The sequence below is a fragment of the Amblyomma maculatum genome, chromosome 2, assembly GCF_055883805.1.
Source record: "Amblyomma maculatum isolate TAMU_Amacu chromosome 2, ASM5588380v1, whole genome shotgun sequence".
Taxonomy (NCBI): domain Eukaryota; kingdom Metazoa; phylum Arthropoda; class Arachnida; order Ixodida; family Ixodidae; genus Amblyomma; species Amblyomma maculatum.
The window spans coordinates 11,536,635-11,562,095 of record NC_139345.1 but is presented as its reverse complement, the minus strand read 5'-3'; positions in this window follow the sequence as shown (position 1 = coordinate 11,562,095).

The following is a 25,461-nucleotide window of genomic DNA, read 5'->3' as shown; positions in this document are numbered from 1 at the left end:
CGTGGCATCAACTCAAAAGTATACTTTCCCGAAACCTAACTTAAAGACAAATTAAGAAACAAAACGCCGATTGAAATGGTGGTGGTACAGAGGCTATCCCTGCATCACTGACAGCTTTCGCTCTATCACTAGATACAAGCCATGCTTTGATTTTTTGCACCGCCTATACCTTTTATTCGCTTGAGAGCACGCATTACGTTGTTATTGTTACCGCGGCAAAATCTAATTGCCCATCTCTTATACTGAAGATGGCTACACAGCATGAAAGAGCACAGAACAAGGTTTGAGGGGAGCCTTAGTTCGCAAGCCGAGCCAACGTTTCGACAAGTAGACTTGTCTTCTTTTGTGCATGCGCGAACATCACTAGTTTAAATAAGGTTTCGCTTGCAGAGAAGAAAAGCCAGGGAGGGCGAGGGTGGGGATAAAAGTAGTAGGGCAAGGAGTGAAAGAATGTTTCTTCTTTATGAATTTCTGAGCCTGTGACCTGAACAAGAAAATAATACTCCGCCACGCCTTTTGCTTTTTTGCCGTACGTTTCTAGAGTGACTAATGACGCCAACAGCGATGAACGCTTCCATGAATACGTATTGTTAAAATAAAACCGATCTCTCTCTCTCTCTCTCTCTCTCTCTCTCTCTCTCTCTCTCTCTCTCTCTCTCTCTCTATATATATATATATATATATATATATATATATATATATATATATATATATATATATATATATATATATACCTATCTATCTATCTGTCTGTCTGTCTGTCTGTCTGTCTGTCTGTCTGTCTGTCTGTCTGTCTGTCTGTCTGTCTGTCTGTCTGTCTGTCTGTCTGTCTGTCTGTCTGTCTGTCTGTCTGTCTGTCTGTCTGTCTGTCTGTCTATCTATCTATCTATCTATCTATCTATCTATCTATCTATCTATCTATCTATCTATCTATCTATCTATCTATCTATCTATCTATCTATCTATCTATCTATCTATCTATCTATCTATCTATCTATCTATCTATCTATCTATCTATCTATCTATCTATCTATCTATCTATCTATCTATCTATCTATCTATCTATCTATCTATTTATCTATCTATCTATCTATCTATCTATCTATCTATCTATCTATCTATCTATCTATCTATCTATCTATCTATCTATCTATCTATCTATCTATCTATCTATCTATTTATCTATCTATCTATCTATCTATCTATCTATCTATCTATCTATCTATCTATCTATCTATCTATCTATCTATCTATCTATCTATCTATCTATCTATCTATCTATCTATCTATCTATCTATCTATCTATCTATCTATCTATCTATCTATCTATCTATCTATCTATCTTTCTTTCTTTCTTTCTTTCTTTCTATTTCTCTCTCTCTCTCCGTCTATTCTCTCTGTTCGGATTCTGACGCGTGCATGCAGGGGTATGCGTGAATCGGGAACCACTATGCAGGCACAACTAGGTCTGAGTAAAACACGAGTGTTGGGTCCAGGTAGAAAATATTTTCCCATCTCGCGCCTGCTTCCCAGCCTCATTATAAAGATAAAGATACCATCTTATTAGTGAACCTCAAGCGCGTCTAATTCAGGCCGGATAAAACTTCATTCGTACTCTTCACAGTATAAAAAGGTGCCGGGGATTCTTCGGTTGACTCTTCAGACAGAGAAGAGCAAATGCATTACGCGATCTCTGTATAACGTTTGTCCCATAGCTTTTGGGAGAACTGGCAAGAATAAGCCACATTTCGGCTATGCGCCGTCATTAAGTTGATTCTCGTGTCTCGAACCTGGATCGGCGCTTTCTCTTCTGCTCGTGGGCGTCCGGACAAGCGCGAGTGGCCCAAAGCGGGCTCGCAAACGCTGCACGCCTTTCACTGAGCCGAGAATTATTTTGCGAAGTTGTACGAAGGCGCGCCATCACGAGATTATTAAAAGACTGGCGCAGAATACGCCATCTGCTTTATCGAGAAGCTCGAGACCGATACTGGTGCAAGCCTGCTTAATGCGGGTATCGTAACTTCTCTAAGTTTCAACTGATACAAGGACTGGATAATCTAGCCTCGCTGTCTTCTGCAAGCGTAAATCGAGTGCTGCGGTAAATTATTATCCCACTTATAGTTTATGCATATTTATCGCGCTTACCAAATTGCAACTCGTATACAACATCCGTTCCTAGCATACTGCTCATTTTGCGTCGTATTATATAAGACTTTTGTTGTTCGAAATTCGCCAGTTGGTCCCTTCGTTTTAAGTTTATTCTGGTAGCCTATGAAATTGCAAAATTTTTAGTTGCGGATGAATGCACGTCCCGGAGCTAGAAAACAATAAGACAGTAGAAGAAGTCATAAATTTGAACAACAAAAATAGCGAAGTAAATTAAGGACTGACAGCTAAGCGCACAAAATAGCACTGGATCAGAAACCGAAACCCTCTTCGAGGATTAGAAACCCTCCCCTCTCTCGCCTGAGCATTCCATCGTCATCCGCACCTCTTGCATCCACTTGCATTTATCCGATGGCGTTTTCTCTTTTCTCTTCATCCTCCATAACCAACCTGCTGTACATGTTACCCAACACAAGCTCAAGATGACACTCCCGCTTCCTTCTCCTGCCCTGCGCTTAGTATCCTTCTCCGAATCCCATTCATTCTTCTTCGCGCGCGGAAGGCTGGTCAGACGTGCGTAGCAAAAGAAGCTCTCCCCATTTGTTACTTATTTCTCATGTACCATTTTTTCGAACCATATCTTTTTTTTTGTGTGTGTGGCTCATCGGAGAAGAATCCCGCTCGTCATATCTCTCCCCCTTGAGACAGTTATTAAGGCCGTTCGATGCAGGCGGGCCAGAGCGGCGGGACGCCGGAAGCGAGGAAGTCGGCGAGGCCGGCGTCCGGAAGAACTCCTTTCCCCTCCACTCTTCCGCTTCCATCGCTGTTGGAGACCGGAAGTAGCCGTCTTCATCTCGCGAGCATTGTTCGTTCTGAGAGAGAGCTGGTACGAGCTCGCGCGCTCTGCGCCCTCTCCTCAGGTATCGCCATGTTTCATCGCCCGGTATATTACTAGGCGCGACCGAGCTATTCGCTGTAAGCCACCGCATCCCTCCCCTTTCCACCCAACCACGTGGCCTTCTCCTTCCCTTTTATCATCTATTTTCTCGCACTCATCCTCTCTTGGTTTTATGATGGTCTGAAACGTCCGCGTAGCTCTAACTCGTACTAGCGTCAATCCCAGGATCAGCTGAGACGCTGAAAGCAGCTCGTAGAAGATATATCAAGCGGAGTCGAGATTGCATTGATATTCGCTTGTAGCCAGTGTCGTCGGCTGCCTGGAAGGGTAATGCTCCACGTTATTCTTAACTTCAAGCGTGTGTGCCCGCATGTGTCTTCATCGTGCCGCCTCTGTCAGTCCTCCCGAAAAATAAGAGAGAGAGAAAAAAAAAAGAATAAGGCAACCGGAGGCGGATCTGTTTCAATGTGACAACCGGTCAGTTATGCTGGTGAATAGCTGCGACGATCGCCTTTCATTCACGCTCAGTTACATACGCCATTTTTTGACTGAAAACCAGGTTCGAAATCGGCCGCGGGGGTCACCTTTCCATTGGGTTCTAACGCAAGGCGCCTGCTCAAAGAGCGATGTCGCAGCACGTTAAAGAAGCTCAAAAGATAAACATTATCCGCAAGTCAATACAAACCATTTCTGGCACATACTGTTTTGTTGAATCGCAATTATAATGCTGCTCAATGGTGTATTTACAAAAGTGACATGAATGCGTACAGGCGCAGGCACTGTGGCAGCCGGCCAGCAAGGGATAAGCAGCGCCCATCATGAACAAAGCCATTTGCCATCCTCTTCGTCCACATTAAGGCCACGACAATATGTTACGCTTCCATAGGAATGCCAGAAACAGCTGACAAAAACCAGCGCAGCAAGATATCTGCGAGAGGTGGCCTGAAGCATGACTCTAGTGTCGTGATCTACGTCCGGAGAATATGCCTATTCTCTTACTTCAACTGACTATACCATCCAGCCTTTCCTGCCGCAATGCTACGCTGATGTGTCAGCAGTGGCTGGCGTTAAATTTCCCATTCCCACCTAATCGCAATGTCCAACCTCCAGCGTGTGAAATCAAAAGGTGTGATGCGAAGATTGCACGTGTACGTTATGAGTGCATTCGGTTCGAGCGTGAGAACGTTATCTTGACTGCCGCGCTCCGTCGCGCGAATCCTTGTCCCCTTATAGAAGGTAATGCTGAGGCCTTAAATACGCCTTCGTCTCAGAGAAAAACACTGAAGGCGCTGCTGACACTCATACAGTACTCAAGCATCAGTTCAAAGCTGCGAAACTACAGTGGTTGTTTCTACCCTAGCAGCAATGGCCTGCGGAGTATTATTAGGAAACTCTTTCCGTATTCCTTTCTTGCTTTCCTTTTTCTTCCTTCATTGTACTTCTTGCGTGAACGATAGCCAGCTAGGTTTTGCCTAGCTAATCGTCTTGCCCTTCTGTTCTCTTTTATCTCTCTCTCTCCCTCCACAAGAAGGCGGTGTTGCCACGCATGCAATGGAAAGCCGTATAGGCTTTTCGTCCGATTTAATGGCAGTAATACATCGTCCATTAGCGGCGTAAGTTGCCTATATATCGCAAGTGACGTTGGCTACTCTAGCTTATTTCCTGTAATTATGTTCGTGCACCAAGGCCATATTCGGTCTCATGGACGACAGCAATGTGGACGACTGTAACGCCGTCGTTCAGTCGTCCGGCAAGCACGCCAATTCTAGTCTTGCTGGCGCGTGACTTCAGCAATATTTCAGCTGAATAAGGAAGTTGTTCGCTCAATTATTGTTCTGTATGGTTCCCGCAGTAAATTTTCTTCTGAAGCTCCAATAAATCGGTGGCGATGGAACGGGTGAACTTTGAAGGAAGCAATAATTTTCAGCGAGAGACATCCATCGCAAAGCTGTCCCTGCTTGCACTTTTCGTAAAAGAACGTACGAGAAGTGAATGATGGTTCAGCTTAGCTTACAGGTGCCGTATAGCCTTCACACTAAGGTTCAGAAACCAGCCATGCAGGCCTGGAGAGCTTTATAGAACAAATAATGAAATTTCTGCACTTTTTGTGCATCTTTCAAGGCTACCGTTTCATAAAGGTGATGCGCACTATCGAATATATGCTGTCGTCTGAGCATATATAATAATATTCGGGACCTCACGCATTATCTGCTCCCTCCTCTCTTCAGCTATTTGCTGTTCAAGCCGTCAGTGATGATATGAACTTTAGCACAGAACTTCAGGGCGTCAAAATTAAGCTGGTAGCTCAGGCTAAGTAATGTGTTCTTAGTGTCATAAAGAAAACGTAAGTTATCGTAAGCTACAGTGTGCCCTTGACTTCCTCAGGAAGGATCTAGTCTTGGACACGCTCCAACGGTACCCTTGCAAAACCCGTACAAGCACGTCAAGGTCGTCGTGTTTCCTTGCTCCTCCACTCCTTCACCCTTTCTTTCTCTGCAGCGCCAAGGCTGATGTCGAAATATCTAGCGTGCGATCGGGATCCCTATACCCGCACAGTAACTGCGCAGGTTTGGCGCATTGTACGCGCGCGCAAAGGCCCCATAGACGTCCCGCGTAGGTCGGCTCGCGGAACGCGGAATTTCATTAACATTCTCGAGGAGAACGTCTTTCGGGGCAGAGCTCCCACCGACTCCCCGGGGCTCGGAGGACACGGATGTGGGACGATGTTTCGGCAGGAAACGCGGGCCGGGGCAAAGAGAGAGCGAGGACGGAGTAAAAGGCCGCTCTCCTTCCAGGCGCACCAAATGAGTCCCTCCCGCAGCGAAGTCCCACTGGGAGCAATGTAGCGACGCCGGTTTTACCATTAGAGCGCAGCGCGCTCTTCAATTAGCCCGGGAAATTTCGCCGCGCGGACGAAGCCCCTTCACCGAGGGATGCTTTGAGCAGCGCCGAGCTCGTTCTGCGATGTCCTCATTCTTTTACTGGCGCTCCCTCTCTCCTTGTTTCTCTTCCTTATCGTTGCTGTCTTCGCTTTCTTCCTAATTCCTCTCTGATTAGGATCGCGTGTCATATATACGGAGAGAGAGAGAGAGAGAGAGAGAGAGAGAGAGAGAGAGAGAGAGAGAGAGAGAGAGAGAGAGAGAGAGAGAGAGAGAGAGAGAGAGAGAGAGAGAGAGAGAGAGAGGACGGCAGAGTTCAGAGTTGCCTCTGTATATTGCCACGTTAAGGAAACACTTGTTACGGCTACATCTGTAATCATGCGAACGGGGTGTTTTAAGAGATGGCTGCGCGATTACCCGCACGCTCAATTTCGCTTCAAGATGGCAGATAGCGCAATAAATGTACCGGTGTTAATTGTCCCGTGCAGTATTTCCTTTCGTTTTCCTGTCTCTTGTTGGTACAATATCGCATAACCTGCCAGCTGGAACACTGCCGTGAGCATGCACGCGCGAAATCGCTAGCTTTGCTGCTTACCCTTGGAGGCATATAAGTTTAATAAATTACCTGGAGGAGAATGTGAGACCATGTAGTCGTAGGTCCATTGCAGGAGTGCTAGAAAGTGTGAACTTCGTCTTTGGTGTGGCCGTTAATTAGATGGAACCATCATTTCAGTTAAAAAACAATTTTTTTCGGCATAAACCTCCTATAACATTTGTGATATTTTTCAAGCTGCCGTATTATTTATCCACAGCAAATTTATTCACAAAAGAACGTGATCTTTATTAAAATAACGGCCAATGTGCTTTGTTCTTAATTTCTAGTTTCGTCAAAATACGATCCAGGCCAAATACTAAATACGGATGTCGCATTTCCTGGCAATCATTTCTTGGGTGAAGTCCGCTTAAGAAACCTGCGTAGATGGTCGACAGCACCATGTTTATTTTTTTATTTCTGTTGAGTAATATTGAAGACATCTGTGCACGGAGGTTGCATTTTTATAGCCGCAAAATGCAAACCGTCCTCTATTTCAGTATTATCTTGCTACATCAGTTACGACTTAGGTGTGAAACTTGAAAACAAGATAACGCTGGAGCTTCTCGTGGGTGCCTAAGTGGAAACGTGTCCCGAGGTTACTGAGACAGCTTTCTCAACGAAGTGTTTCATTCGAAACACCAAGTACGGAGCATGATGAGTGACACAGGTTGCATGAAAGGTTTAAAAAAGAAGGGTGAATATGTCAACCACGGTAAAAAGCCCATTCAAAATTTTTGCCCCATCAGTACTTTCGCGGTCAGGTCAGCTGAGCCGGTAAATATACTGAGACCCTAAGTTCGTATCTACTAGACATTGTTCGTTGCAGTCTGCACATGGCACGTGCTGGCCCATTGTTTTATCGCAGGAAAGGTGAGAAACTAAAGGACACAACACCATGAAACCATTTTCAGTGCTTAAGATGAGCCGACTACATTGCTCACGGCACTTCACCAAGAGTGGGCGCCTCACCATTCGATCTTCTTCTGCCTATCGTGCCATAAGACGGGGCATTCAATATAGCCAGTTATGTACGAATGATTTTTTGCCGCTCATGCAAAAACCAGCCGATACGTGGAATACTCACGCAAATAATACGTCTGCTCACATTCGTGTTATAAAGAGCGCACGGAGGTACTGACAGGAAAAAGAAATGGAGAATACAGCGTCGAAATAAAGCAGAACTGACGCCATGGATAAGGAAAGCCAGAGGGACTGCGCAAACTAAAATAAAAATGCGACCAAGCAAAACAAAAAGTGGCACAAAATGCGAGACAAGTGACGTGGCTGCGGACAGGAATAGACTCACTGCGCGCGATGCACGCTAGCCGCGGCGGTAATAACAGTAATAAACGTACCGTGGGACACACAACCGCAAACGCACCAACACCCCTTCCCTGAACCCAGCCGCGCTCTTCACGGAAACTTCTCCGTCGGAGCCGCTGCACGCAGACACCGTTGCCCGCACCAATGCCTGTTCGCGCAAACAGGCACATACAAGCGAGGCAAAAGAGGGAACCCCGCCAGTGAGAGGTACACTACCACGGTGTCGCCTCTCCGCAGCCAAAGGACCTGGGTGTGACGCGCAACATTCGACTTCTATGCTGCCGCGACAACTGAGTTCGCAGACACGCACACGCACGTACGGACACACACAGAGAGACAGGGACAGAGCACGTAAAAACAGCGAACCAAAGCGGCTGCCGTTTCCGCGGCTGCTCGAGGAAACACGCGAACCATCCTGGAAAGAAAAGACTTGACGTGAGTGAGGTCTTGGGTGAAGAAGAGAACCATGAATGTCGTGCAGCATTGCTGGCGGCGGCGAGCTCCATTGTTTATTTTTTTTTCTTTTTTTTTATCCTTCATGCTTTATTTCCTCCCTTCATATCTTTCTTTTTTCTGTGCGCGCGGGGTTTCAGTGCTGACAATCGAGGAATACGTCGAATGCACGGCCTAAAGCATAACGTGCGAATCTCCAAGAGAATTCCGTATGTCTCGAGCAGGCATGGATAGGCGAAAAAAAAAAAAAAACGGGATGAGCTTAACACAAATAAACAGTGACAGCTTTAAGCGCCGTTTACGTGTCTTGCGCTAATATGAAAGAAATAAACGGTTGCGCCCATGACTGTGGTTAAGTTATTGTTAGGTTTGGTTTCCTGGGTGTTCTGTGGTTAGAGTAAACATCATTCCCAATCAAACTGGAACGCCCCAAACATTGAAGGCGTCGTTTGAACTTGCTTTGTTAAATATAGATGACCTACTCTGATTACATTATCGGGCTGATTTCATGATGACTGCGGTGGTGGCGAAAGACCTACTCACATCATAGCTAGGAATAGAGAAAGATGAAGCCCACAACAACATAAAACAAAATAAGCAATGATCAAAGGCGAACATTAGTACCCCTTGTCGAAAACCAAACTTTCAGCCCAGACCAAGACAAGGGTTCCTGAAACGTTGTCCAGTAGACTTTTAGATGCTTAAAAATGAATTTTCTGCAAACAAAACTAACTTGAAGAGGTCAGATACAGCTTCTAACAGGACTAGGTCTAGCTTAATTTTAGGCATGATTTTCTTTAATGTTGTTTGAAACTCGATTATTTATTTATTTATTTATTTATTTATTTATTTATTTATTTATTTATTTATTTATTTATTTATTTATTTATTTATTTATTTATTTATTTATTTATTTATTTATTTATTGCGCCTTCGCTGGCACTGCATCTGGAAAGGTAGCATCTTTCCGCTCCCCCGCCGGGGTGGCGCAGTGGTTACGGCGCTCGACTACTGTTCCCAAGGACGCGGGATCGAATCCCGGCCCCGGCGGCCGCTTTTCGATGGAGGCGAAAAGCAAGGCGCCCGTGTGCTGTGCGATGTCAGTGCACGTTAAAGAACCCCAGGTGGTCGAAATTTCCGGAGTCCTCCACTACGGCGTCTCTCATAGCCTGAGTCGCTTTGGGACGTTAAACCCCACAAACCAAACCACACCAAACCTTTTCGACTACTTCGCTTTCAGGTAAGTATAGTAGAAGAGATAAAAGGGAGGAAGTACTGAGATATATTCTTACTGGAGTAGCGCTGAGGAAGAATATTTTCCTAAGTGACTTCCACTATAGAAGTCAAAGGAAACTGAACAAGAGTTCAGGGGAAGCCCCAGCACGCAAGCCAATGTTTCGACTACTGGACTTGTCATCGTACAGAAGTAAGAAAAAGAAGACTTATGCAGTCGCCTTTCAAAGCATAGAAATTGCGGCAGTGTAGAAGAAGAGGAACGGTCTCTACCCTGTACACCAACGAGGGAGAAAAAGAAGTGGATTGAGGCAACGCCCATGATCAGGCGGGCATGGCACTACAACAAGCTTTTCAGAGCCGGAATGCCAAGCATCCGCTGTCGTTAATAGGTGTAAGCCATGCCGACACGTTCTACCAAGTAAGCAGTTTTACCATGTCCTCGTCATATCGGGCATAGGCATCCGCGTTCTTCGTTCACTAGCATGCGCGATGTGTAGACGCTTAACAGAAGACGGTGTTTGATCGTTTGCGGAAATCTTGTGGCCAGAGCTTAACCGTCGCTGCATCACATCACAATTTTTCGTCCCGAGGTAGCCAAAAACCACACTCTGAAGATGTTCCGACTTAAGCGTATAGCTTCAGTATTATGATATTAGCTTCTCTAAGAGGAAACATTTGCGTTTAATTTCGAGTTCAATATACGCGTTTGTGTGTGCGCGCGCGCGCGCGTGTGTGTGTGTGTGTGTGTGTGTGTGTGTGTGTGTGTGTGTGTGTGTGTGTGTGTGTGTGTGTGTGTGTGTGTGTGTGTGTGTGTGTGTGTGTGTGCGTGTGCGTGTGCGTGTGCGTGTGCGTGTGCGTGTGCGTGTGCGTGTGCGTGTGCGTGCGCGTGCGCGTGCGCGTGCGCGTGCGTGTGTGTGTGTGTGTGTGTGTGTGTGTGTGTGTGTGTGTGTGTGTGTGTGTGTGTGTGTGTGTGTGTGTGTGTGTGTGTGTGTGTGTGTGTGGCGCCCTCAAATCATTTTCATTGCTATGTCGGGGAACTAAACGTGCGCGTGCGGCGGGGAGGGGGGTTATAAAGCAAGTTTAGTTGATAAATGAACCAAATTAAGATTGGAAGCTGCGATGTTCGATAACGTTCGCGAGATATTACTGTATTATTCTGTTTTCTTCTTCAAGTAGAGCCAGCCACCTCTCTAGGATCATTTTACAGGATAGCATATTGTGCTCGTTCAGCCGAAGCCATCTCAGTATTCGCAACTGTAACCAAAAAATGTGCCGAAAAAAACGTACGCAGCCCATTAAATAATTTTGTTTCCATTAGGACTCAAACCCAGGCCCTCTGGGTGACACGTGGACGTGCAATGCATTGGCCGCGAAGGGTTTTTTTTTTCTTCTTTATTGCCTTTCTTCGACACAATACACACGACACAAAATGACATATACAATGATCCTCTTTCACGTGGAAATTTTATAATGAACCAGTCACAGTTGGCTTCTTTATATAATATTTCCTCACCGACAACAGAGGATCTACCGTCAAGGGTCATTCAGGAACTTGATCTTATGGGGAGTCTTGTAAAGAACGATTAAGGAAGTCTTTCCACTGGGCCCGTATGGGATGCAAATTCTATCTTTAGGCCGCGAAGGTTAGTACAGCGTGTTAGAGGGATACCTAAGGAACGTGTTACTAAGTTATGCTTGGTAAGTGCACTGATTTTACAGTGATAATGTTTTTGGAAGGATAAATGTCTCAAAAAGAAAAAAATTAAAAACTCGCTGAAATAAAAGGTGCGGTTAAAGGTGCGGTTAAAGGCGCTATCACGCCTACTCTTAAGGCGAATATTGATTATAAGGTCGCTGATCTAAAAGAAACGAAATTCAAGGTCTAGCTCTGATTTGCGCACGTCAAGTCTTAGCCATACAGGTGACTTTCTTAAAAGTGTGGGTCGCTTGTTGAAAATTTTTTTGCATGAAGCCCTTCTTACAAGTTCCACCCACATAATTTAGGCTTCCTTTTTTGTGTGTGTGCGGTACTTTTCAATAAGTGTCTGAAATTAAATGTACCTGTAGCAAAACCTCTTCTTAACGAACGAACCTCAATTACGACGTCTCGATACTGAGAGCCTTATGAGTACTAATATCTCGTGAAACTTGAGATTTTACTTAAAACGTCAACGTTCACCCATCGCTAGATGTACGGCAGCCACATCTCGGAGATGTCAAGCCGCAAAGGCCCCCGGCCCGCGTGGTGGGTGCGCGTAGCGGCGCTTGGCGCTCTGTCCGCGACCATGGCTGCCGCCATCGTGGCGCTTGTGCTGGTACCGCCTCCGAGGGCGCGGGAGGAGGACCGCTGGCTGGCTCGGCAGCACGCGGCACCGCTCAGCGCGCTCGAAGAGAACCACTTCGAGCGCGTGTCGCGCTCACTCAACCGCATGGCCGATCCGTGCCACGACTTCCATGCGTACGTGTGCGCCAACTGGGAGCAGCCGAGGGACGTTTTTGCCGCGCCCTGGAAGGTACGATCAAGCGCTTTCCACAGGATTCTCACAAACTTAGCAGTAAATTACTGGCGACAATTTAGCTTCAGTGAAAGATCTGCTGGCGTGTAAGCACAATTACAAAAATCATCCATGAATAGATGTCTTCCTGAAAAATGTACCGATGAGCCTATCAACAAGGTAAACCAGTAAAATCATAAGGAGACAGAGACATGTATGGATGATGCAATGAAAAAAAGAAAAAAAATCTGCCGCACAGCGAAAACATTAATCCAATACCGTAACACGTTACTCACGGCTGATTATATGAGAAAATTCACAGCGACAATCGTCACGATGAGTATGACATGCATGATATCCGCTGAAACTAATGGCGCTGATAGTTGTATCATAGATACGCATAAAGCTATTTTTCTGACTGTACGTCTGCGTCCACACGCCTGCTCCATGTCGTAATTGTATTGATATCACAATGGTCAGTAACTATTCTACGTTCATGCTAGTCGCGTCCATTGTGATGACAAAGACGATGTGTCATTCTCACAACCTGATTTACAAGAGACCAAAATTGCAGGGAGAGTTTATTTTGAATATGAAGGTCCTGGGTTTGCCCTTTCAGGAGCTTCATGCCGAAAGCCTATCGAGACGATATTTCGTGCCACGTTTTAGATTTCGCAGCGCGTCAGCGGCTTGTCATTTTTTCCACCCTCCTGCCTTACACAACATATGGTTTTGTGCACCTTGGCATTCGTCACAACCATGCTAACTAAAAATTATTAATTTATTGAATCAATCGTTTAACATCAAGGAAGCTACCTTGCACCAAGCAGTAGCAACAGTAATGCGGTGAGCGTGCACACCTAGTTCCCCTTCGACGATTCAGAGTTCCCGCCTGCCCTCCTGGGAGTGGACGAATGCGGCGAGCAGCGCATCCGATGCCGGCGGTTCGACTAGCGTGCGGCGTGTGTCGGCGGCACTGACCAAGTGCTGGCGCGTATTCGCCGACCGCCACGAGACGCAAGCCGAGTTGGCGCGGGCGCTGCGAGCCCTCGGCGTGCCGCTCAAGCCACGGCGCTGGGAAGTGCTGGACCGGCCGCTGGACGTACTCGTGCGGCTGAGTCTCCGCGCCGCGCTGCCCGTCACACTGCTCGCCGAACCCTCTGCCGACCTGCGCGAACCCGGACAGATGATCCTGCTAATGGCGAGAGGTCGCATCTACGAACAGTGGGCAATAGCCCGCCTCGCGGTGCGTCTCTAGGAAACGCGTTGTGCCAACAGGCAGCCTGGCATCTGTAGACACCAGGCTGCGTGTATATAGACCACGCTACAGGCTATGTTACAGGCTACACGAAGGTTCAGCTACAGGAGCGTGCAACTAGGCTCAGCTTCAGGGGCTCTGTCTTGCTCAAAATATATTCAATTTTCTTGCTTTCTTACAGATAGGTTGAGCGGGGAGTGGAATTCACCGAGCCTTCGAAAGTGGCCGGAAGCGCTCTGGAATTACAGACGGTTTAGTTCGGTCTGGAAAATCGCGAATGAGGTGCGTGTAAGGTTTCCCTTCAGTTTCGGTTCTAGGAAAGATGTTCCATATCAACAGGCTTCTGGCAAGAGTAGGGGAAATCGGTGAATTTGGATCCTAAGCGATAGCTCAATTACTATGTCATTTTGGGGCCTCTTAACGCGCACCTTAAGAGGGCAATGTGATAGTGGTGAGTTCCGTACTCATTGTGTGCAGTAAATACGTATTCATTGCTTACGGATGGAAGTTGATGAAAACGACAACGTGCGAAGCACAGGGCGAGAGACTTTCAGTTAAACAATTGGGATGACTGGCTGCCTTGGTGCCGTTTTAGCCTAATGCAATGAGGAGCCAGAGAAACGATTCTGTCCGCTCCGACTTGGGATCGAAACCCACTCGCGGCCATGAAGCGTTTTATTGAGTTTCAAGGTCATGAAGAAGCCTTCGGGAGAAAAATGTCGACGAAATTTGAGATTGGGGATTTTAGTCCTGGCGCACTAAAAAAATTCACTCCATATTTTGATTATGGATTAAAAGGGACACAGAACGCATAAAGCAACATCGGTGCGAATTATCGCTTAGCCCCGGCAAGACTTCACCGATTTGTAATATTTTAATATAGCCTTGCATTTTCTGTATTCGCGGACTTCGAGGACACTCGTGGAATTTGAAGAAATTCAGGTTTCTTCTTGAAGTGAAGGACAGCAAATCACTTCTTGTCAGATTGGTACTGCCGATATATATTCTGCACATATATAAAACCCGATGAGCTGCGTTAAGTGTACTCTTTATTTTTACCACTTGCTTCTTAAGCTTCCATTCCCAAAGAAAACCACAAATTCGGGCGAAAACCCTAGGAATTCCAAATGAAAAATTAAACAGCCTCGCGTCGATTCGCAGGACGATCGCAACACCCTGCACGCTTCGGCCGAGCTCATTGGTGGGACACGTTTCGCTCGCGACGTCGTCAGCGTCGAGTCGGTCGTATCCCAATGGGCCGACGCCTATACCTCTGATCCGGGTTCGTACCCAGAGTACCTTTCCGTGCTCTCCCTGGCGCGCCGTACTCCGGGCATCAGCGTCAACGAGTGGCTACGCGCCATCAACCAGAGCCCGCCGGTGTCCCTCGGTGCCGCCGACGATGTGTACGTGCTGGATCACCGTGGTGTGCAGCTGACGCAGCGTCTGGACACCGAGTTCGGTGACCGACGTCGCGAACTCCTGCGCTGGATCGCCGCCGTTGTCTTCAACTACCTAGCGCCAGCCACTTCGTTCAACCTAATGCTGCGTTTCGGCCGTCCACCTCAGCGCAGCTGCTTCGAATACGCGCTCTCCCTGGCTCCCTACGCGCTCGTGGCGCAGGCGGTGCAGCGCCGGTTATGGCGAGAAGAGGAGCGCGAGGCTCGGGCCATCTACGAGCGTGTTCGCGGTGCCGTCAAGACATCGCTGTCTGACTGGATGGCGACGCCTGTGGCTCGCCAGGAAGCAGCGAGTCGTTTGGACGCCCTGAGTGCGGTGCTCGGTATTCCAGAGCACCTGAACACGGCGGACGGTCTGGACGCCGAATACGATTACCTGGAGGGCTTCCACGGAGTGTTCATCAGAGATCTGCTCAGGTACAGGCAGGGGCTGCTTTTGACACTGTCTGTGCGCGCATGAGGAAAGAAGAGAGGGAATTAGGAGTCTTGGACTCCTAGCTTTAACAGGAATTTCGAGCTAAGATGAAACGGTGACTAATTTGAAAGGCGATTCTCCTGCCTAGTATGGCCATACAATTACTTGTGAGCCACGTATAGCGCTGAAATAGTGTTTTGATGCCGTGAGACAGATCTGAACCGTATGGCATAGCTTGTGAGCTTAAAGGTCTCGACTCAAAACCGTGCATTAGGAGGATATAATTTAGGAGTTTTTTAGTGCAGCAATATAAAAATTGAAACGCCCAATTTTTAAGAACCCCATCAGTCATTTCATAAATATATCCCATAACTTCACAATGCTTGTTGCTTTCGTTTGACGGTTTCGAACATTCATCCAATTGCTTCATTACAAACCGATCTAGTAGGGGCAGTCATTGACCGACGAGATGTCTCAACAAGCAGGCGTTTCAACCCCGGACTGCGTCCCGCGCCCAGGTCTTTGCGAGCCAAGGCGAAGCGGGCGGCGCACTTGTTCAACGCCAGTCAATCGGCGGCCGTGCCAAACTTGCGCACCGCCATGTACTCGGGTGCGCCGCTCCCAAGCATCGGCGACGAGCCATTCTTCGTGCCCTACTATCACGTGATCGTGATACCTCCGCGGTTCCTGGCGCCGCCCTTCGTTCTCGTCAACTCGAGCGCGGCCTCGTACGGAGGCTTCGGCCACGTGGTCGGCACCACCATTCTCGAGGCGTTCGACTCGCGCAGGCTGCTATTGAGCCACCTGGGGATTCGGGCCGAATGGCTCGACTCTAACACCAGGGCGATGTGGGAAAGCAAGCGGAAGTGCCTGCTCAGGAGGTGCGTTGCCTGGCACGACATTCTCTAAGCACTTCTGGCTCTTGAGAAGCGAAAATTCTGGGTGTTACTATCCTCCTGATGTGGTTTATGCGCGTTTACAACGCGAGTATCGGAACCACTGAACAAGAAGGAATAGCTACACGAGTCGCTGCTCGCCATTCCAGCCATTAGCTATGACTGCTGCGCGTATACGTATTCCTTTCTGCGTAGGAACATAAGGAGGAATATTCCTTCATGATTCATAGGTATTTGACATTGTAAACGAGTACCTACATATTCGAGGCACTTGTATAATTTGCGATCGCTTGTCGTATTTCTGATCAAATTTACGGCCCTAACTTAGGCGTTTCTATTCCTATTTTTGCGACGAAATGCGAAGGTACGCTACCGGAACTGCACTCTTCGGGGCTGACTACAGCCTCAAGACGTTGGACGAGAACTACGCTGACGTAGCCGGATACGAGGCGGCGTTGAGAGCGCTTAAGAGCGACCGCAGCTACAGGCCACGCGAGGCGTCGCCCGTGGCAGAGCTCAACAACGAGCAGCTCTTCTACGTGAGCCTCTGCTACAAATGGTGCAGCCAAGGCCACCCGCCCCTCCAGCATAGCGCCAATGACACGTCGCGAACGCGTGCTGACCACAAGTGCAACATTGCGCTGCCCATGATAGCCGGGTTCGCCGATGCTTTTGGCTGTACGCCTCGCTTTGGAGAAGCCTGCGACGTTCTCTAGGGCACGGCTGACACGCCGTGCTCCCGCCACTGGCGCGTTGTGGCATGTTGTGCTCCGCACGTTGTTTTGTTTCGTAATAAGGTATATTAAACAAGGCTTTGCTCAACTGGAGAATGCGCCCAAATGCTGGCTGGGATAGTTTATTGTTCTCATCCAAATGTCGCTGAAATTATGGGCCAGTATTATTTTACTAAAGTCCCTAGCTCAGCCGTTCTACTGCATAAACTCCTAAGCGCATGATGCCTGTAAAGGGTGTTTAGCCTCAACTAGATATGTACTGCAACAGAGCAAACTTTACAATTTGAGAAACCGGGAGCACTGGGTTACATCCTGCCGTAATTACGCAGCCTATTTTTCAAGAAAACTGCAATCAAATGTTGTAGCCCTTAAAATCAGGATCTTAAATTAAAACACACACACACACACACACACACACACACACACACACACACACACACACACACACACACACACACACACACACACACACACACACACACACACACACACACACACACACACACACACACACACACACACACACACACACACACACACACACACACACACACACACACACACACACACACACACACACACACACACACACACACACACACACACACACACACACACACACACACACACATTTTCTAGTCTCCAGCTTAATCCCGTCCCATTAGAAAGTTAGTGGTGACTAAAGCGATGAAGTGTACGCCTATGGCCCACACACTCGAAGATTCTAACAAAACGTAAAAATCCGAACAGGTTCGTGTTGAATAGGCGCTAGAACTCTCAAGTGGAGACGTCAGTGTTACTTTGCAGCACCTTTGGCTGCACAGACTCGCACTTTCCAGTTTTCGCGTAGATGCACTGTAATAAAACGGAGAGTTGAGAGTTGAGCCGCTGTGTGTTTTGAAAAAAAAATGCACAGATGCCTCATCGCTGAATCGAATCGTCATTTCGCCTGTGTGAGTACCCTCGCCTTCTAACATTTCGCCCGGCTGTACGGACCCACTTCTACAGCTGTCCACGCGTTCGCGACGATGCTCGTGATGTTATTCAGTGTACTGCCTCCAGTGGCCAAGTTTCTGGGCGATTACGCCAGTGACTGAACCGAACCCGCTAACCATCTCATCTTTGAGGGTATACGTAGAAATCCACGTGCTGTCACAGACACTCAATTATCACATGGAAACTCTTGTCGCTCTTGGTGATTTCACCAGTAAAAGGTTCACTTTTCTCAAACGGCAGTGCTGTGCTTGCCATGCAATAAACATAGAACCGAAGAAAATAAGGCGGAAGAACTCTGTGACATAAAAATGAGGCCTTGAAATTTGCGGCCAGTGTTTAACGGCGTTTGTAATAACAAACACTGTGTTTTGTAACAGAGTGTGATGCATGCGATTTAAGCGACTTGGAACAACGAGCTATATGAAGCTCGTGAAAAATAGCGATGATAGCAAACGGCGATTAGAAATGGATGACATATCGTAAGCCGTTTCAATCCTCTAGAATGTGGAAGAGGCTGGGATGAAAGCTCCACAGCTTTCCTTAAAAAGGAAGATGCTTCCACTGGATTTCATTATTGATGACTGCGTCGACTTCCGTTCAGATTCCTCAGCCCTGGTCGTCGATGCCATTTCGATGCCATGGTAGCGCTCACGAGGCCGCCGGTCGGAGACCCAGTGCAACGGTGATGCTTCGTCGGGTGGGGTGACTATCCGCCGCGGGGGCACTCTGCTCCGCCCAGACATGTTTTGGACGTCCTCACCAGCGCGAATGGCGTGGCGGCTGCATGGTGCAGGGAGCGCGTCTCCACGTGACACCAAGGCGAACACAGGCGGCCGGACGTCCCAAGGGACCCGTCCCCTTTGGGGTCCGCGCGAGAGCAAGGGCAGAGAGGAGAGAGCACTCGTGAGCCATCGCGTTTTTTCTGCGACCAGCCGCAGCATTTGCGCAATACGCGAGCACACCCGCACCGGAAAGGGAGTACGCCCTGTGCGGCACGAAAAAAGACAGCAGTGGTTGGTAAAACACAATGCAGAAATGAACAAGAGAGGTGTAGGCTCCCGGGCTCCCCGCCAGCGCTGGCAAGAGGAAGTAGGGAGGGGGGGGGGGGGAGGGAGGGGGGGGGAGGAGGCGTAATGGCGACTGAAGGGTCAATCAGGGAGGAGCCATCGTCATCGTCGTCGTCCCTTCTGCTGCAGCGCTTGTGTATATCAAAGTTGGGCTGATTAGAAGAATAAAAAAACAACACAAAGTAACCTCCGCCATAATGGCCGCGCCATTAGAGAGATTAAACCGGGCGGTGGTGGAGGGGCCCCAGGTTACACCGTTCGAGAAGAGCAGACTGCATCCCACCCCCGCACCGAGCCAGCCAGGACCTGCCCTCCTGCCTTGGAAATCATGCGCGAGCGCCCCTTTCTCTTTGACGTATTCACCTCTGTGCCTCTCACGCGTCCCCACAAGGTTCCAACCCATGCCACTCTGTTAACGCTTTCTCATTTACTTCTTGAGCCTAACTCGGCGGTCGTTCTTCCTTTCTCCGGCACCTCGAGACCAAAAGCCAATGTGCTCGTAGCCTTCACCCTAAGTACTGGTCAGGTGTCAACACAAGGGCACATTCTGAGCACGGACACCGCACATTTAGCAGTTGAAAGCAAAATCGCAAGCCCGATGTACTTCCTGTATCCATATTTGTTTGTTATATTTTTCTTCGTTAGGGTGTTGCCCTCGAGAAATCACGCGTGTCAGTCTTATGCTTTTTTTTTTCTTTTTGCCGGTTACAGCTTAAATAAGTCCATAAAACTGAAAGCCAGTCTTAGCAAGAAAAGACTGGGAAAACTGTGCGTAAAATATACGTCGTTACGCTGACATGGCTCCTGCCGCCCTTCATGAGCTGGCATAGAGTTTTGTTTTTCTATCATTATCAAGTTTGCTGGCGTCGTAGTTCCTGCACCTTCTTTCCTTCCCTTTTTGTTTTTGAACATTCATGTTCGAAACGCATTTATGGGTCCAGCAGAGCTGAAATGAAGCTGAAGCGAGGTATACCTGCGGCTGATAGCAAAACGAACAAATGGCAGCAGCCCGAATTACCTTCCCCATTCCGACTTTTACAGCCACCTGGGCGTGAATGTCACAGGATGTCCGCGTACACTTCCTTCTGGTTTTTTTCCCTCTCTCTTTATATATACCCTAAGGAAAGCTGTCTGTTTAGTACCGACTAACTCACCTCGGTTGATCTGTGTCTTCTTTTCATCTGTGTGCGTGCATGTGTGGAGGCACGTACGCTACACGACAAAATGATGATCTGATGGGGTGTCGGCCCTACGCAGTAATACAGGCTCAAGAGCATCGGAAGTAATGGAAGGACAGCAGTGGAGAAGCAAAATATTGTTTCTTTCACTCGCTCTTGAGAAGTCACGTTGCAAATTTTCATCCTTTTTTCCCGTCATTGTGACACGTGTCCTCAGGTAGCGCCATTCAGCCACGCAGTCCATCAAAAAGCTCGAACCTCTCGTATCGTTGGTGCGGGCCGCCAGGCATTATAAGTGAGTATCAGCAAAAACAAAATTACAAAGAAAAACTCGCACTGAAGGGAACAAGGCGAAGCGGAGTGACAACTCGTTCCCAATTCCCTGAGCCCATTCTACCACCACGGTGCGTGCTTGACGAGGCATGCGTGATTCTGTCACTCGAACATGTCATCGAGCGGCGAGCCGACGATCACGCACTTCTCTGGCGCGTGCGCGGGGGCGTTCCACAACAGCTGGCACATGGGGAGGGGGACAAAAATAGAGAGAGAGATTGCCGCAGGTACATCTAAGCCTCAGACACGGCACTGCAAACACACCTGACATTGTGCGGTCCGCACGGAACACTGCCCTGTGCCGTCCCATATGTCGGGCGAAGTTTCTGTGCAACGTATCTACGGTAAAATAATTGCGAGCGCAATAAAATATTACTCCTATTGAAGAACTGGCGAGATCTTCGTTTCATCGAGTTTATTCCTTTCACAAACTTCGCACGTACACTACCAAGCTGATCTGTCAATGCGTGGTCAAGCGACTAAAGTTACTCATTTTCATGGGAAACGCAAAAATGTGACGGAGAATTACGGAACTCGGTACAGCGAAATTAAGCTCCACTCTTCTGATTCATTGTTTTACGATATCACGAGGTAAGGAATATATATATAATGTGTTTCACATAACTTGAATCGCGGATTAAAAAAAGAAACGATGGAGCGATGTTTAGTGAAACAAACAGCATATCATTTGCCGTGATGTAGCGCTCCTCAGAGTATTCCTACGTTCCGGTCATTTAGTTCATTAAATAACATCAATATTGCAAAATAATTTTTATTCACTTTGGGGCCAAGTGGGTTTCATCAAGTTGTGCAGGGGGTTCGGAAACAGCAAAACCAATTTTTTTCTGCCAACCCGCCAATGACGTATCCGTTTTTTTCCCGCACTTGAAGAAAGACTGCGAAGTATTAAAAGAATGTCACGTGACTGCACCCGAGCGTTATCATATTCCGGTTCCCCAAACAGCGTTTGGATGAACGAAACGTATGTACTACATACATACTCTATGGCCATGCCCAAGGGAGCGCCTGCCGCTCGCTCTACGGACGGCACCAGACACAAATAAAACAACCACCGAGGCTGCCTTGAATTAGGTGACTTCAGCTCGTTTTCTTCCTTGTTTTTTTTTTTTTTTGTTTCGTTGTGACTCGATAGAACCACCGTCCAACATTGCATCCTGTCCATCGCTTATCGCTGATCGTGGCTCGGGCTTTCTGTGTTCCGGCAGAATGTGCTGACGCAGTTTTGAGACTATGCTGATAGTAGCGTCCTTCGGCCGCTCATTTCGAAGCGGGGAACGTGCACGCTTCGTTGATTCAAAACGCGTTGGGCAGCGCTGCAACATAGTAGCGCAATGCCGCAGTCACGTGGTATTTGTTCATATTTCGCGGGCTTTCTTTGATTGATTGATTGATTGATTGATTGATTGATTGATTGATTGATTGATTGATTGATTGATTGATTGATTGATTGATTGATTGATTGATTGATTGATTGATTGATTGGGGAAAATGGGTGTTAGGGTTAGAAAAGAGCAGTAGTCGGCAGTCCTCTGTCCAGGAGTCCATTGGCCTCAACAGCGGCTCTGGCCCGCTGCACCAGCATGAGCTGATGCTGTGCGTCCGAGTCGGCTAGAAGGTCCTCCCACTGGTCAAGACTAGGGCTATCTATTTTAGACATTATGGGACTTGCCGTACATACCCATGCGGTGTGGTATAGTGTAGAAGTGTCTCCGCACCAGACACATTCGCTTTTGTACTGTGTTGGCCATATCTTGTGCTACAGGGCTCTGTTTCGATATGGGTTTGTTTGTAGGCGCCTCAGACCCAAGTAGACAACACACGATTGTTTGGGTCCCCGACGCTGGGGTGGAGGGTAACATTAGAGCAGATGCCGTCATCCAAGGTTTCACTAGCCGGGCGGCGGAGACATCGGTAGAACCTTTCACAACACCAGAAACATGAGGGCAAACAATACGAGCGTGTAGGGAGAGGCGTAGAAAGTACACACTTCCACATGACACACTAAGCCGAGAACAAGCCACCAAACTTAGGCTTTCTTTAAATGCTGGATAAAACGATCACGTAGAATGTAGGTTAATAGAAAAAACTGGTACGATTGTATCCCAACCCGCTCCACAACGTAATGAAGTGCACTTAGCCCTAAAGTGAATAAAAAGAATTTTTCATGATTCGTCTTAGTTAATTAGTCAATTGAGCAGAATTTAAAATTACGCTGAGGAGCACTACATGAAGACAAACAATATGTCGTCGGTGTCAGGCAGCTACAAGATTCGCTTTATTTAAATCCTTAATAATACATACAATAACATTAATTACAGTATATATATATATATATATATATATATATATATATATATATATATATATACATATACTGTAACCAGTTTAGGATGACAGATAATTAAGTACAAAGATGTTTGGGTATTACTGGTGCCTCTAAACGAATATTGAGAGTCTAGCACCATCCTCATCCTTAGCGGCGGAAGTGAAATGTCCTGTGTTACCGCCAGCATCACATAGAACGTGATCTGCAGAGAGGGCGGAAACTGTGCGAAATCCCTGTAACGCTACGTATGGATTCAAGACATCAAGAACAGAGACCCCCGTAAGCTGTTTAGCAGATACTTCAAGGGGAAATGAAGGGCCCATAAAAATACACGAAGGAAAGAAGCCAGCAGTCAGCGAGGCCAAGAAAAGCGTAGGAGTTAATATTTATGTCGTTAATGGCCTGAATTAGTAATCAGTTTAAGGTGAAGGATAATTAAATACAAGATCTGAATTTATCGAAAGCTATCTGGGCTCAAGAACAAACTGACCGGAATATTACCGAATACCTTGGCGACGCAACGATATAGAGACTACAACTATGTAAATTAATATTATAACCACTTATTCAATGAGTTTGTCTTCGATGCACTTGTGCACCAGGGCTGACCATGGCATTAGGTGAGGCTTGCCGGGGATTTTTCAGTCAATGTTGCGCATGCCACTTGTATAAGAAGACTCTGTGGGCTAACACATCTGTTTTGCTGAGGACCTCTTTCTTGGAGAAAATAAGCAAAGTAGTACGGTTAATGGCCACAGCATTATTGTACCTGATATTTGTAGATACAGTATCGCCACCCATAATCGTCTGTACAGTTTCATATCCAGCAGGATCAATGTTCGACTCTGAATATAATGACACGTTAGTCACGATAGTCTTGAAAATGAAAAGTTGTAACTTGTATACTTGTTGAAGTTTCCCAGGCAGTCAGCTATAATGTACCCGTCACCAAAACAATCAATAACAAAGTTTTTACCAGCACCAGGAGGTGATACACAGCAGATTACATTCTTTCTGGAGATCACCTTTTCCATGGTCTAAAATATCTCCCAAGCAGCATTGCGAATATTTGCAACGTGTTTTTGAAAAGTTGTCCCAAAGCTTCAACAACATCTTCTAGATTCATACACACAATATTGGGGATGAACACACGATTATGTTCACTGTATCGGGCTTCGGAAGTTTGAAAATCTCACTGACAACTTCCCATGCATGCACGGCTGTTTTGTGTTCATCATGGCTAGCATTCCACCAGCGGCCTTCTACGTATATCAGACACCTAGTAAAAACTATCACACGTAGCCCTACGCGGTCACAACCAAATGAGCTGAGCTGAGCAAGAGTTGAGCTTTTTCAACGTTTTCGCTACTAGATCATCTACGGTTTTCACATCTGTCTGGTACTTTTTCAATCCAATCGGTACAGTCGCTCAAAGCTGAACAAGTTTCCAACGCTCGTTGGCTGGATACTTGTGGTAGGTTTCTATCTTGTAACGCTTCATTTACAACAAATGAGAGTGTGAGGGCATTGCCGAGGAGCTCGCTGTACATATGCTGCTTGGAACGTTGCGAGAGAGACATTGACAAATCCGTCTCCTGTCGTTTGGCTGATCGTCTGAGCTCTTCCATTTCAGTGCTTAAAACTAAACCAACCGAGGATTGAGCATCTGCACTGTTTGCCAGAAAAAGAGCACGCGTGGACAGCGTGCAAGTGTCTCCATCTAAGCCATTTGCTTGCAACGTCGCAAACATTCGATTCCCGCTTCTCTATTACAGGCCCCTGCATGTCCGCCGGTGTATGTTTCATTGGCATCGTGTTCAAACATTCCGAAAAAAGCTCCGGATTCTGGTATTCTGCCCAGGTTGCCAGCAATTAGAGCAGTGGAATCGGTATGACGACATGCAGTAAGCGGAACTGTTCCGGTACCACTCCTCGTAGTAATCGAAGAGGCTCGTTAGCATTACTACCTCGCATTGTTCTTGCCCCAAATAATTTGATTCGTTATGGGGTCGTGGTTCAGCACTTTTCCGCAAATACGCTTCCTCTTCTGCATCCTTGTCCTCCACATTTTGCATCAGTTCTATCTCTATCGCTTCGTACAGAGCCAGAGTCACATCCCTCGTTCTCTTTATCAAAAACAATTGATATTGGATTATCTGTACTCCGAACATCAATATCGCATATATGTCTACACAGATGGCTCAACTAATGCAACTAGTACCGCGGAGTCTGTTATAATACCGAGCAAGGTCAATTCTGATAAAAGGTAAAACGTCATATTTGAATTCTTCAACTGATGCTGTACTAGCTGCCCCACGCTCTGCAGTTGAATTCATTTGCCAAGAACATCCACTTGACTGGACAGTGTTCACAGATTCTAAAGCAGCCCTTCAAGGCCTGCAAGCTGCACTACGCAACAGGTCACATGACCAACTCGTTGGAGGATCCGCCAGCTGTGCCACGACGCAATACTGAAAGGTCACGATATTATTTTTCAGTAGCTGCCAAGAGGCTGCGGAATGGAAACCACCAAGCGGGAGAGGCTGCCCGTTCTGCCCACAGAGACGGCGTTCCAGTCAAAGTCCTCATATCGAGTGCTGACGCAGCATGTGCGCTTCGCTCTTTGGCCCCGGAGATCAGACTTTCAGCGTGGAACACGGGGTAGGTTTGCAACCGCCGCCTAAGGGCACTGGATCCTGAACTACTCCTCCGCCTTCCCCTTGAATTTGAACATAACTTAAACTTGGGCGAGATGGTGCATAGCTGTTGGTGTCTTTTGTGCGCTTGCTCAG